Source organism: Lathyrus oleraceus, chromosome 2 (genome assembly GCF_024323335.1).
Source record: "Lathyrus oleraceus cultivar Zhongwan6 chromosome 2, CAAS_Psat_ZW6_1.0, whole genome shotgun sequence".
NCBI classification, from domain to species: Eukaryota; Viridiplantae; Streptophyta; class Magnoliopsida; order Fabales; family Fabaceae; genus Lathyrus; species Lathyrus oleraceus.
This window is the reverse complement of record NC_066580.1, coordinates 56,819,162-56,832,073: the sequence shown is the minus strand read 5'-3', so window position 1 is coordinate 56,832,073 and position 12,912 is coordinate 56,819,162. Positions and strand designations below refer to the sequence as shown.

General features: G+C 37.4%; 1 long non-coding RNA gene across 1 annotated transcript; it reads right to left on the bottom strand.

Moving 5' to 3' along the window:
- Window positions 1–7,346: 7,346 nt before the first annotated feature.
- LOC127121109 (uncharacterized) lies at window positions 7,347–8,067 on the bottom strand. The gene is made up of 3 exons (XR_007803315.1): window positions 7,967–8,067; window positions 7,500–7,557; window positions 7,347–7,390 (listed from the first exon to the last, which is right to left on the bottom strand). It is a non-coding gene; the product is annotated as an uncharacterized LOC127121109 (long non-coding RNA).
- Window positions 8,068–12,912: the final 4,845 nt, after the last annotated feature.

Genomic DNA, 12,912 nt, shown 5'->3' with positions numbered 1-12,912 from the left:
ATCAGAGTCCGAACCAAACACACACACACTGGAAACCAAATGCCAATTGTTGGACTTACATCAGACTCCAAGCACACAACAAGAGGATACAGAATGCCAATCGTTGGTCTTACATCCATCTCCTAACACACACAAAGACAAAACAAAAAGGGCGCCCGGAGAGATCAGCTCATCTCCTGCCTACGTACCTCATCTGGTATGAGGATCAGGGCGACGTAGTTCCCCTACGCAGGGACACAGGACTAGCCTAACCAGATAACAAAGGGAGACACAACTAGGGAGACTACGACTCGAGCCTAGATGTTATCATGCATATCATCCCTAAGTTAAGGTTGCTATCTAACTTGCACAGGGAGCAAGCTATCCTAAACAGCACAACAGTCATACAAAGCACACAGCAAGCACACACACTATATACAAACAGAGGGGCTCAAACAAGGCTAGGCTTTAGTCAAGGGGTCATGTCAACCTCGACAAACAAGCCACTGTATCAGGGTGATGTTAGCTCTTAACCCTAACATTGAGAATTAGGGTGAAGCAGATGAAATGGGAAGTGAGGGGTGTGCCTCACAGCTCTTATCCCTGGTCTGGGAGAGCTTCAGACAAAAGAAAGTGTGGGTTCAGAAAGTGGGAACCCTTCTACACATATGACTGACTCAACTGTGCAACTGTACAAGGATCTTGGGTTAATATCCACAATGCATCAACACCAGTTGTGTGAGCAAAGGGATGACTCAACTGAATAGCAGGAGATGGGTTGCACATCTCTTGTATCTGCCAATTGCCTTATCAAAGGACTTTGATACGTACAGGGACAAAGATAAACAAACACAAGCATTGCCTCTTAAGGAGGACTTCAGACAGGTGCCTGACCAAATAACAGGCCAGGTCTTCCAGACTACATGAAGTTAGAGACATTATACCTCAATGCTCAAGCTATCAAGCAAAGCAAAAAGCAAGTTCACAAAGGAACTATAGCAACTAAGGTACCTGAAAACAATCCAACATAATCAGTACACAACTCAAACAAAAGTCAAACAGACAATGGTCAACAGTTAACTGTACACAGTCAAACAACAATCAAGCAAAGCAATGCACAAAGGTGCAAGCCACAAGGCCTAAGTACAAGTCTCAAAGCCTACAAAACAAACTCAAGGTTAGTCATAAACAAGTAATGGACCAACTCCAATTGAGTGCACATCATCAAGTATAAGCAATTGTACTCTTTGACCTGAAACAAAGCTCAAACATTAAGCACTAACCACTAGGACAAGGCCTAGGGTCAAAATTGGAGCAATAAACCAAAACAGAACATGAAAATTATCTAGAATCAAGATTAATCAATTAGGAACAAAATCCAATTGGTCTCATGTCCATATCACCAACCAATTTCATTTCATAAGGCAAAGAAGGCAAAACATGCAAGTTCAAAGCTCATAGAACCAAACAGAATGATCCAATCCACATCAACTCAAAAACAATTCAATAAACCCCAAGGAAAATCATGGCTAAACAGCATTCATCATAGGATCATCACACCAAAATTCAAGTCATTTGGATAAGTGGAAGCATGTCAAATAAAATCCATAAGGCAAGGCAAGGCAAAACAAGCTCAAACAAGGCACAAAACCATACATCAACTTCAAGCAAGCATAAAACAGAATTGGTACAAGATAAATGCATCAAACCAAAGCCATGGAAAACTTCAAGGTGTCTAGAATACATGTGCAAAATTTCAGGTCCATCCAATAAACATCAAGAATTTCACAAATCATAGAAGTTCATGACTCTCAAAAAGTCCACAAATGGTCAAACAGAAGAGAAGATCTCAAACAAATTGGAAATGCACTCAAAAATTCTACAAAAATTCATACTCAATCCTAACATCCAGAAGTATCATCATACAAAAATTCAGGTCATTTGGCATTCAATAGGCATGGTAAATAAAATCCACAAGTCAAGCAAGCAAAGGTGTGACACAAATTGTCACACCTACATTCAACAGAGCATATCTCATCAACCAGAAATGATAAAATCACACACTCAATGCCAAAATGTCAATTAGGATCTCTAGTTTACACATGTAAATTTTCAGCTTCATTGGATTAAGCATCACCATTTCACAACCAAAATAGCAAGCAAGGTGCAAGAAAACACATGTAAACATAAACCCTAGGCAATTTTAAAATCCAACCGAGCACAAATCTTGGAAAAATAATCAACAAATAGTAGAGATCTTGAGGATCATTGTGAAAAAAATCTCATCTCATTTGGACAAATATTTTAGGAGTTATGAATTTTCTAATGAGTGGAAAAAATTAAAATGCAATGCACAATGGTACATGAACATGGTAACATAAGGTACAAGAAAATGCCAAAGCCTAAAATGAAAATGCGCTGGAGCAGGATCGAACCGGCTCAAAATTTGAATTGAGCGCCCACTACATGAAACACGTCGTTTCATTTAAACGACGTGGCAAGTTATGACTGGTGCATGGGACGAGAAACATAAAAAACATGCAAACAGGTGAGAACACGGATCAAACACGATCTGGCAAATGAAATATTAGGGTTCTTCACATATTCATCATGTTCATCAAAGATTTCCAGGTCACGAACATTTTTTCACAGAAATGAAAAATGGATATATCACTAGACTCGTCTTTCCATGCACATCAACAATCCAGCATCAACTTAACCTAATTCTTGCTATAATGAATGGATCGAGCAGAAGAAGTTTTGGCTATCAAACTTAAAATCACAAGAACTTTCTCAATACTTGATGAAAATCAAAACCACGAAGCTCAATGTACTCATGGATCAAAGATCTACAGATTGCACATCACAATTACAAGAATTATGAGGATCGATTCCTAACCTTCAAAGATTGCAGAACTGGATTTGGAGTTTTCTGGCCTTGTGATGTGCAAACAGAAGTTCTTCAATGCTCAGGTTGATGAATGGAAGAAGGATCGAGGCTCAAGGATGCTTGACGTAGCTCAAATTCGTATTTGCCATTGATGAAGCTTACTTTGACAGTTCTTGAAACAACACGAAAATGATGAGATCTTGCTTCAATTCCACTCCAAAATGCTTATGGATCAAGGATATATCAAGATCAATGCAAGGTTTTTGGAGAATTTTGAAGAAAAGTGGAGAGAAAAAGTTTGTGCAATTTTTGTGTTTGGATCTAGATCTGGTTCAAATGATGTGTTAATGGTGAATTCAGTTAGGATTAGAGTTATATATGTGCTGTTAATGATCTTTGTTAATCAAGGTTAAGCCAAAATGCAAGATTAATGAAAATGCAAGTGTATGTGCAAATTGGTCAAACCACCTCATGTGCATGGAAATGCTGCTACAATACACGTTTTCATGCTTAATTCACTTGCAAAATGGTTTTGGAGGCAAATGCAGGTGGAACCAAGTGAATGCAATGCTTATTTTTCAAATTCATCTTTTTCCCTCCAAATTCAAATTTAATTCACATGGAAAATGCAATATTTTTGTGATGAGATTTGATGAATGGTAATGCATGATTATGATAGCTCATGTTAAAAGGAGAATGTAGCAAAAAACCCCACTTCATTTGGCCTTTTGGTGCAAAAGTTATGCAAGCTTGAAGTTCAAAATTTCTTGACAATGATTGACCCATAATTTCTCAACCATACATGAGAAATTCATGTTCTTGGACTTTTTGGAAAGGTGAGAGCAAGATCTTCAACTTTCATGTTGGACAAAATTTCATTTGAAGCTTTCTTTGACATGTAATCTTGAGGAGAAAACCTTTCCATTTTTGGCAGTTTGAAATTACAGGTCACTTACTATTTTTGGAAACTTTTCATCTGACCTCAAATTCTTCAATGTTGATCTTTGAAATGTCAAATGAGACTTGTATGGACATGAATGAGGCCTCTCAAACCATCTCCCCCCTTCAAATCCATGATTTCATGCATAGTTGACCATAGTTGACTTTCTAGGGTTTCAGATAACTTTCAGCTTGACTGTTGAGCTTTGATCACCCAATCTTTGGCCAAACCACTTCAAAATGATCCCTAGATCACATGAACTTGTTGAACCAACCATAGGGCTTTGATTCAATAGGAATTGCACTTGCTTGCTTGATTAACTGGATCTCCTGACCAGTCTTGACTGATGACTTGCCCTTGGGCAAATGGACAATGCAATGCTATGCAGTGGACAATGTAATGTTAATGACCTAACATGAAAATGTATGTACAAAATGGGAGGTGCAAATTTGAGGTGCTACAATCACAAGGATCATTTGGCAAAATATTGGGGATCATTTGTATTAATATTCAATGAGATATGAATTTTTAAAGTTGGCTAAAAAATGTGAAATAAAAATGATCATAGCATATGAAAATGGAGGGAAACATTAAAATGAGAGAACAATTTGAAAAAAGGCTTCGGCCAGAATCGAACTGAGGAAGGATTCAAATGAGGCGCGCGCTTGCTACTGAAACGCTGGCGTTTCACCATTCGCTGGCCAAAACGACGGTGTTTTGGACCAAAACCCTAATCAAAACCAGATGGACGCAAAACCGTCGCAAAGTGGACGCTACATCGTCTTCCTCGCGAAGACGATGATGAACAGTGAACCTTCATACAAAAATTTCCAGAAACTCAAAATTCTTACATCATTTAAAAGCACTTTCAACGTACATCAAGAATCTGGTACCAATTCATGCTAAATCATCACCATGAATGCAAATCGAAGCAAAGTATATCACACATCAAAACTTCAATCACATATATCTCAGTCAATAGTTCATCATTTCATGTGAAATTTCCACCAGATTCATCAGTGTTAAAAGATCTACACAAATATGTACATAGATTGGCAAATAATGGAGATCGAAATTTCACCTTCTTGAAGATCAATGTGAAGAAACAGTGTGTTCGAGCCCCCAGTAACGTCCAAATCCACTCAATCAACTCTGATATGAAGCTTTGTGTATGTATGGATGTCTAATTCCTCTTGAATCCAGCTCAAACTCTATGTGCCATGTTCATCTTCAAACTTAGTGTGTGTACGGTTCTGGCACGAATTGGACAAAATATCAGTTGATTCTTGCTCTAAACTTCACCAGGATCAACAATTTACCAAGAGAAATGGTGTTTATGCATGGGATTTTGAAATTCTTTGTGAGAGAAATTTTGGATGAAAACTCAAATTCTAGATCTGAAACTGTGTGTTATCCTCAATACAGTTACAATTAAGCCTTTATACCCTCTGTTAATTAATCTGAGATTAATCACTAAGCCAAGGTTAATGGAGATTAGGGAGATATAAGGTGTATGCACAATTTGATAATTTCACCTCATGCATGGGAAACCTACGTGAACAGTACACAACAAGGGCCCAAATTCACTCAAAATCACCCCATGCACACATTAGAAATGGAATTATATTCATGTGATTAACCAATCTTGATTTTGGCAAATTCCCTTCAAAAACTTCATGCATGAGCAAATGGTTGTATGAGATAGTTCCATGCAATGTAATGAGGTATTCGGAAAGTATGAGTCATGAGGAGAAAAATGCAAGAAGAGCCACACAATTTGGAGTTTTGAACCAAAAGTTATGGCACTTTGAAGTTTCATGCACACTTGGTGATCATTTGCTCATAACTTCTCAACCATTCATCAGATGCTCATGATCTTAGACTTTTTGGAAATGGGAGAGAAATATCTTCAACTTTCATGTTGGACAAAAATTCATTTCAAGCTTCTTTGATGTTGGAAAGTTGGGTTGAAGTTGGTCCAAAAACTTGCCATTTTTGGAAACTTAAAATTACAGGTCACTTTCCATTTTTGGAAACTTTTGATCTGGCTTCAAAATCTTCAAGGTAGATGTTTGACATGATGAATGAACCTCTTTTGGACATGAATGAAGTGTCTCAAACCATTTCTCAACCTCCTAGCCCTCAGTTGACTTGCAGTTGACTTTTATGGGCCCAGATGACCTATAACTGCACTATGGACTTTGAGCTTTCAACACTTGGCCAAATTGCATCAAAATGAACCTTGGGTTCACACAAGCTCTCTAGAACAAGCATAGGGCCTTCATCTCATGGAAATGCTTGGTCTCTTGCACAGATGAATCCTCTTGATACCAGTCTTGACTGATAAGATGCAACATGATATCACTACGCCAAATAAGGGAAAAGAGGGTGCTTTTTTTGGCCTATAACAGCGCTTTAAAGCGCCCTCTAATCTGGCGCTGGCATAGGTAAAGACAGCGCTTTTCTTCCTGGTGAAAGCGCTCTCTAAAGTGGCTCTTTAAGCCCTTTAAGGGCCACTTTAGAGGGCGCTTTTTAAAGAAAGCGCCCTCTAAAGTGGACACTTTTAAGGGTTTAGAGGGCGCTTTTACTGGAAAACGCCCTCTAAAGTGGAAACTTTTAAGGGTTTAAAGGGCGCTTTTACTGGAAAGCGCCCTCTAAAATGGAAATTTAAAGGGTTTAGAGGGCGCTTATTTTGGAAAGTGCCCTCTAAAGTGGGTGGTTATTTAAATTTTTTTTTTAAAAAGTGCTATATTTATTTATTTATTTTAGACAACCTGTATATTGAAGCAGTACACCTAAAACTGTATAATTTGAAGCCCTTTTTCACACATTGCATTCAACAAGCCTTATATACAACAATCCATACATATACAACAATCCACTGATATATAATCGTTTAACTACTAAAGATTCTAAATATACAACCAATTCATAACTTAAAAAGAAATAAAACTAAGTAGCAAAAGCATCTCTGAGATGTATGTTTTTTTTAGTTCTTTATTGTTAACTATGAATAAAACTAAGTAGCAAAAGCATCTCTGAGAATATGCATGTCAATAGCAGTACTCAAAAGATCTTTAAAAACCCTAAGGATATATGTTCAAAGACTCCAAAAAATTACTTTGAAGTATGAGTTCTCTACCAAATCCAAAAATGGAGTTGATAGCCAGTGCAGCAGCTAAAACGATGTCAAACGGGGTGGCTTCTGTGTAGTCTCGCCTTGATACATCAATATGCGCTTCTTTGAAGCACCTTGATACTGGTAGATGATGCTGTAGAGGCACTGCCTAAGATTTATGATGTCAAACATCTCTATAAATGTTAAATCCATTGTCCTGGATTTAGCACCAGCATAGCGCTGGTACTCCTCAAACACATAAGATAGACACCAGTTCTGTATCTTTCTGAAGCAACCAACTACACAACCTATTCTATGCTGCATTACAAAAGAAAAATCATCATTAGAACAAACAATTAGGAATTCAAAATAGAAATTCAGAATTGAGAAGATAAACTTGCAAGTGATCAATCTTATACCTTTCCTCGTTTGCAATGAATCAAAACAGGGTGATTTCTCACATCTGAAACCAGACAAAATTAAGGAATTAGATATCTAACAAACAAGAGAAACACCAACAAAGATATACAAAAAATCTGCATTTCAAAGTTGAATAAGCTTGCTTCAAATACCAAGTAAAATTTTCAAAGCCTCCATAATAGAATCACTGAGAATAGGTAAAGAAACTTCCTGCAGAAAAATACAAAGATTTATTAACTCTAAAATAAAAAAAAGAGAGATAAAACCAAAAATGAATCACGAATCCACATAGGTCAAATTTCATGATTATTAGCAGCTAACACCAACCCATATTTATGATAAACCCCAAACCCCCTTTTTCCCCTAATTATACAATTAAACCTAAAACCCTAATCTAATAATCTGCAAAAATAACACAATCACAAAAAAATTCAAACTTTGAGTAATACACATACATTTCATGATTTCAATGAAATTTCATTAACAAAATTCAGAATGATTCAAACAACCACAGACTTTTTAACAACAATCAAAACCCAATTCAAAACATCATACATTGAAATAACATGATTAAACACATTTGAACATATATATGATGAATACGAATATAAAAAATTACCGTTTTCCCCTCAATTCCAAATTGAAATAGACGAATATTCTGTGATTTAAGAAACTCCAAATTCTCCTCCGGATAGGGTTCAAGACACAAGTATCTGCATCAATTCGAAAAAAGTTTCACCCTAACCATATATATATATATATATAACATCAATAAATCAATAAATAAAGAGTCATTTTAATCATAGTTAATAATAAAGAACTAAAAAAAATGGAACAGTTGGTGAAATTTAACCCATAATGCCTAGTCTCCATTGCTAGCATTGCAACACAATAATTATTGTTGAGAATACTCAATAAATGTATGAACCAAGAAAAATGAAACCAAAAATGAACAATAGCGAACGTCAGAAGAGAAACCAAGTAATATGAAGATTAGAAAAATACCTATGGTGTCAAAATCGAACAGCTAACAACGAATTAATAGAAGGAGGAAACGTCGTAGATCTAACAGAGGTGGAAGGAGAACGCCTTAGAAGTAGCGAAAATCGTAGCAGTGAGAACCCTAACGTGAAAAAGAACGAAAATAACAGAGAGTGAAATAACAAAATGCGCAGTATGTTATAATTTTAATGTTTACTAAAGGGGACCTTAGAGGGCGCTTGTGGAAAAAAAGCGCCCTCTAAAGGGGGCCTAAGAGGGCGCTTATGAAAGCGCTCTCTAAGGCTTTCCAAAAGCGCTTTATAAACTGGAAATGTACATGGACTTATAGAGCGCTTTTTTAAAAGCGCCCTCTAAGGGTAACCTTAGAGGGCGCTTTCTAAAAAGCTCCTTGTATTGTTGTCCCTCTATCTCCTCCTTATTTTTTCGCTTCACCTTAGAGGGCGCTTTATTACATAAGCACCCTCTAAAGTGCGCTGTCTATTCCAGTTGTTCGCTCCTTATTTTTTCGCTTCACTTTAGAGTGCGCTTTTGTAATAAAGTGCCCTCTAAGGTGCGCTGTCTATTCCAGTTTTTGGCGTAGTGTATGCAATGACAAGGTAATGTTAATGTGATGTTAGTGACCTAAAAATGAAATGAATGTACAAATGAGGGGGTGCAAATTTGAGGTGCTACACTGGGGTGATGTACATCACCCCTGTACCATTCAATTCCATTCTAGATCTCTATATTGAGAGAAATCAGAAGTGGAAATTCTGTGGTGTTCATATGAACTTCATGATTTTCAAAAATTAAAAGCGTAGCAATGTTGCCTCTATACAGAGGACTTCAGATCACACAACAACGATGAAAATTGAGCACTATACAAGCTGAATCGAAGCAACTAACAATTGAAGTAAACCTTTGAATTGCAAGGCTTTGAGTCACAATCCTTGGATGCTTTTGCTTATAGTAGAAATTATGGATCAAAGAGAGAAGGCTTAGGAACTTTGAGATCTGAAGATTGATCAATGAAATCAAAATTCAGATCTGAAAAATTTGAAGAAAAATGGATTAGTTCCTTTAGTGATGGCTAGGATTTCAATTCAGCAATAATTGGGGCGCCTTAAGGTTGTGAAATTATGAAACCAAGGCATTGTATTTATAGGAGAAATAATGCTGAATGCATGAACCAAAGCTTGCATGAATGGAAAAGGGCCTACATGCATGGGCATGTACAGGCGCATGGAGGGCCGAATTCCACTTGGAATTGGAAGCTAATGCATGATGAAAGCAAAATGGACGTGCAGATTGGACTGTATTAACTCATGCATGACAATTGAAATGATTTTCCAAAAATGCATTATTACATTTAAGTCTTTGAAAATGCCATGTCCATACTTGAAATGCAACCTTATGAGTAATGGTTGGAAAGCTTATTTCATAAGGAACAAATGTTATGTTGATCAAAACGCCCTTTGGGCCTTGGAAATTAATGAAAATTGGACTTGAAGTGTAGGGTGCAAAACATGCATATGTGAGATTTTCAAAATTGGCCAAAGTTGAAGCCCTTCCGTCTCAATGATACAAGCTCCAAATGACGAAACCTTCAACATGGAAGTTTTATATATTTTGAAGGCAATCAATTTGGACCTAAATATTGAATCTTTTGGATTTTTGATGAAGAAGTTATGGGCACTTGAAGTTGGACTTTTTCACATTTCAATGCATTTGGTCCAAAGTGACCTATAATGTTTATCATTATCACATGTATTTATTTTGATATTTTGGAATTTTGCTCAACATAACATTTGAAGTAGACATCTTAATATTTCCAATTCATTTGATATCACCTCAAAATCATGAAAAATGAAGGAGTTATGTCCTTGGGAAGTTAACCCAAAATTAGGGTTTCAGTCAAAATGACCTATAATGTTTTGGAATGGAGGATGACCTTCCAAGCTTCAAATCATTTTTTTATGAACATGAAAGTTGTTCATATAGTCTTTAAGAACAGTTTTTCTCTTGGGGTCATCTCCATGTGACCAACACATAAAAAGTTAGCTCTCAGTGTATTTCAAACTAGTTAGATTAATTGACTGATCATCTTCTCAAATCCAAACCTCATATCTTGATGAATTGATGATTGAGGACACTAAAATAAGTTCAAATATTCATGAAATGATTAATTAAAGAACTTCCCTTGATTACATTTGATCATGGTTTGAGGTTGCTTCAGGAGCAAGGCACAGTTGATGAACAGATGGATTAGGGTTTCCTTGGGAAACAAGCCTCAAACCCTTTGATTTGCTTTGATAAAAATGATGAATTGAGATACTTGGGAGGCATATTTAATGGATGAGAGCTTTGGCAACCATTTCCATGCTTGCTTTCATCTTCTCTTGACCATATCCATGCACATAGGGTCTCCTAGAAGCTTTAGACCTTGTGACTCTTCAAGCTACAAACAAAAGATGTCAGTGACATATTTTTGTGCTTTTGGTTAGTAAATAAGAATGAGAAAAGCAATGATATACAATTCAAGGATGATTGGTGATCTCAAACCAACTCACAAAAGATTCCACCCCAAAGGTAAGGAGCCAAGATGCTTATGATCCTTGAGGCAATGCAAATGCAAATTTTATGATGCCCCTATTTAAGGTCATTCTAGCCGGAGAAGTGAAGGTTAAAATCTTCGTCTCGACGAGGTAGAATGGGCTTAAATAATAACAAAGATACGAATTTTGGTCCCTAAGAGACCTCATGATGCAAGTGTATGTATGCAAAAGGTAGTATTCTGTGGAGATATGTGTCCACGAAGAGAAAAGAAATTAGGAGAAACTGACAATCCAGATGAGTAACACATTCGATGGGACAGAGACTCTGGGACTCTTATGGGGATAAGAAAAGAAATAAAATGCGTGAGCAGGTCACGACTTAGAACTTGCTGAGAGACACGAGAGGAGTTCCATGAAAATAAATCAATGGAAAGACTCGAGCTGACTCAAAGGTGCATGTATTGTGTCATATGCCAATACAACAACACTATCCATACAGAATACTTCAGATGAAAATCCGGGCTCAGATGGGGAAAATCCACAAAGGGACTCAGCTGGAAAAAAAATGTCCAAATAGGACTCATCTGAGGGAACAACAGGATGAGGTATTACCGGTTACTGGGTAATAAGCTCAAGGAGACATGTGATCGTAACACCGGTATAAGGGTGAGAGAACAACATGCTCAGGGAGAATGAATATCTAAGACCGGTATGAGGGTGAGAGATATCAAACATCCAAAATCATCTGAGGAAGACCCAAAAAAGGTATATTTCGACTCAGGAAATCTGATTCCATAGGGGACAAAAGTTATAATAGGGAGCAGAAAGGAAGGAACACCAAGGATACCGGTTACTGGGCATATAATAGGTGACCAACCAAGGCGTGAATTGGGGAATATTTCCAAGACACTCATCATCCAAAAGAGGGCTAGAAGCAAACTCGATTACATGATGGGCATTCGACTCCACAAAAAGGGGGGTACGAATCTTACTCGACTGGGGGAAGAACAAAAGACTTTGACCAAAGAGCGCGTGAGATATACTATCTATTACCGTCAGAACATAGATAACATACTAGCATGGAAGATTATCCACAACCGGTTACTAGGTTTATAAAGGATAAATCGACCGAAAAGAAAGGGCATCAGGATACCAAATACTAGGTATAAAATGATGACCAATCAAAGGGAGAAACAATCATTGCCGACAAAAGGTAAATGAAAGATGATCCGCTGGGGATACATTGATAAAGACAATGATCCTGGAGATATATCACCGGTTACTAGGAGATATAATCAAAAGGTGAAGGAATACCCATACCAAATATTGGATAAAGATAACCGTCAAAGAAGGGATTACATCTATCAGTACTAGGTAGAAAACCACGGAAGAGTAACCATCATTGGTTAGGATGAACAAAATAAGGTTAACTCTGCAAGGGAATAAAATAGGGTTTATGACTACCGGTATAAGGGTAGAAAACCATAGATTTCGCCGGGGAAAAGATGGACAATTACTTGTTACTGAGCACCCATTCATCTAAACTAACAGGGAGGCGCAAGGATAATCTCAAAAAGCCAACTCAAGGAACAAACTAGAGAGGCGCGATGAAACAAGACTCAGCCCTATGAGGATATAACTCAGGGGGAACTCCATCCCAATATATGTGTTGGGAGGGACGAGAAACAACAATCATCCACGAGGACATAACTCGGTGGGGAATAGGGGAGAAAGGATAAACACTTTCTGCTTATGGGGCTGACTCTACATGGGGAGATCAGATGCAAACATCTACTTAGTGAAAGACGTATCACCGAAGGACAGGGGACAACAAACAAAGATATATGGCGAATAATGCGACATGAATATTTGAATGTCAAAATTATATGCATATATGCGTGGTTTATGTATGATGAATGCTAACAAAACAGACATATCTAACGCAAACAGGTCCAACGATCAACGAACAAACAACCGGTACTACATCTCGAGAGAGAAAGCCAGGCCCACTTGAGAACATCCAATCTGA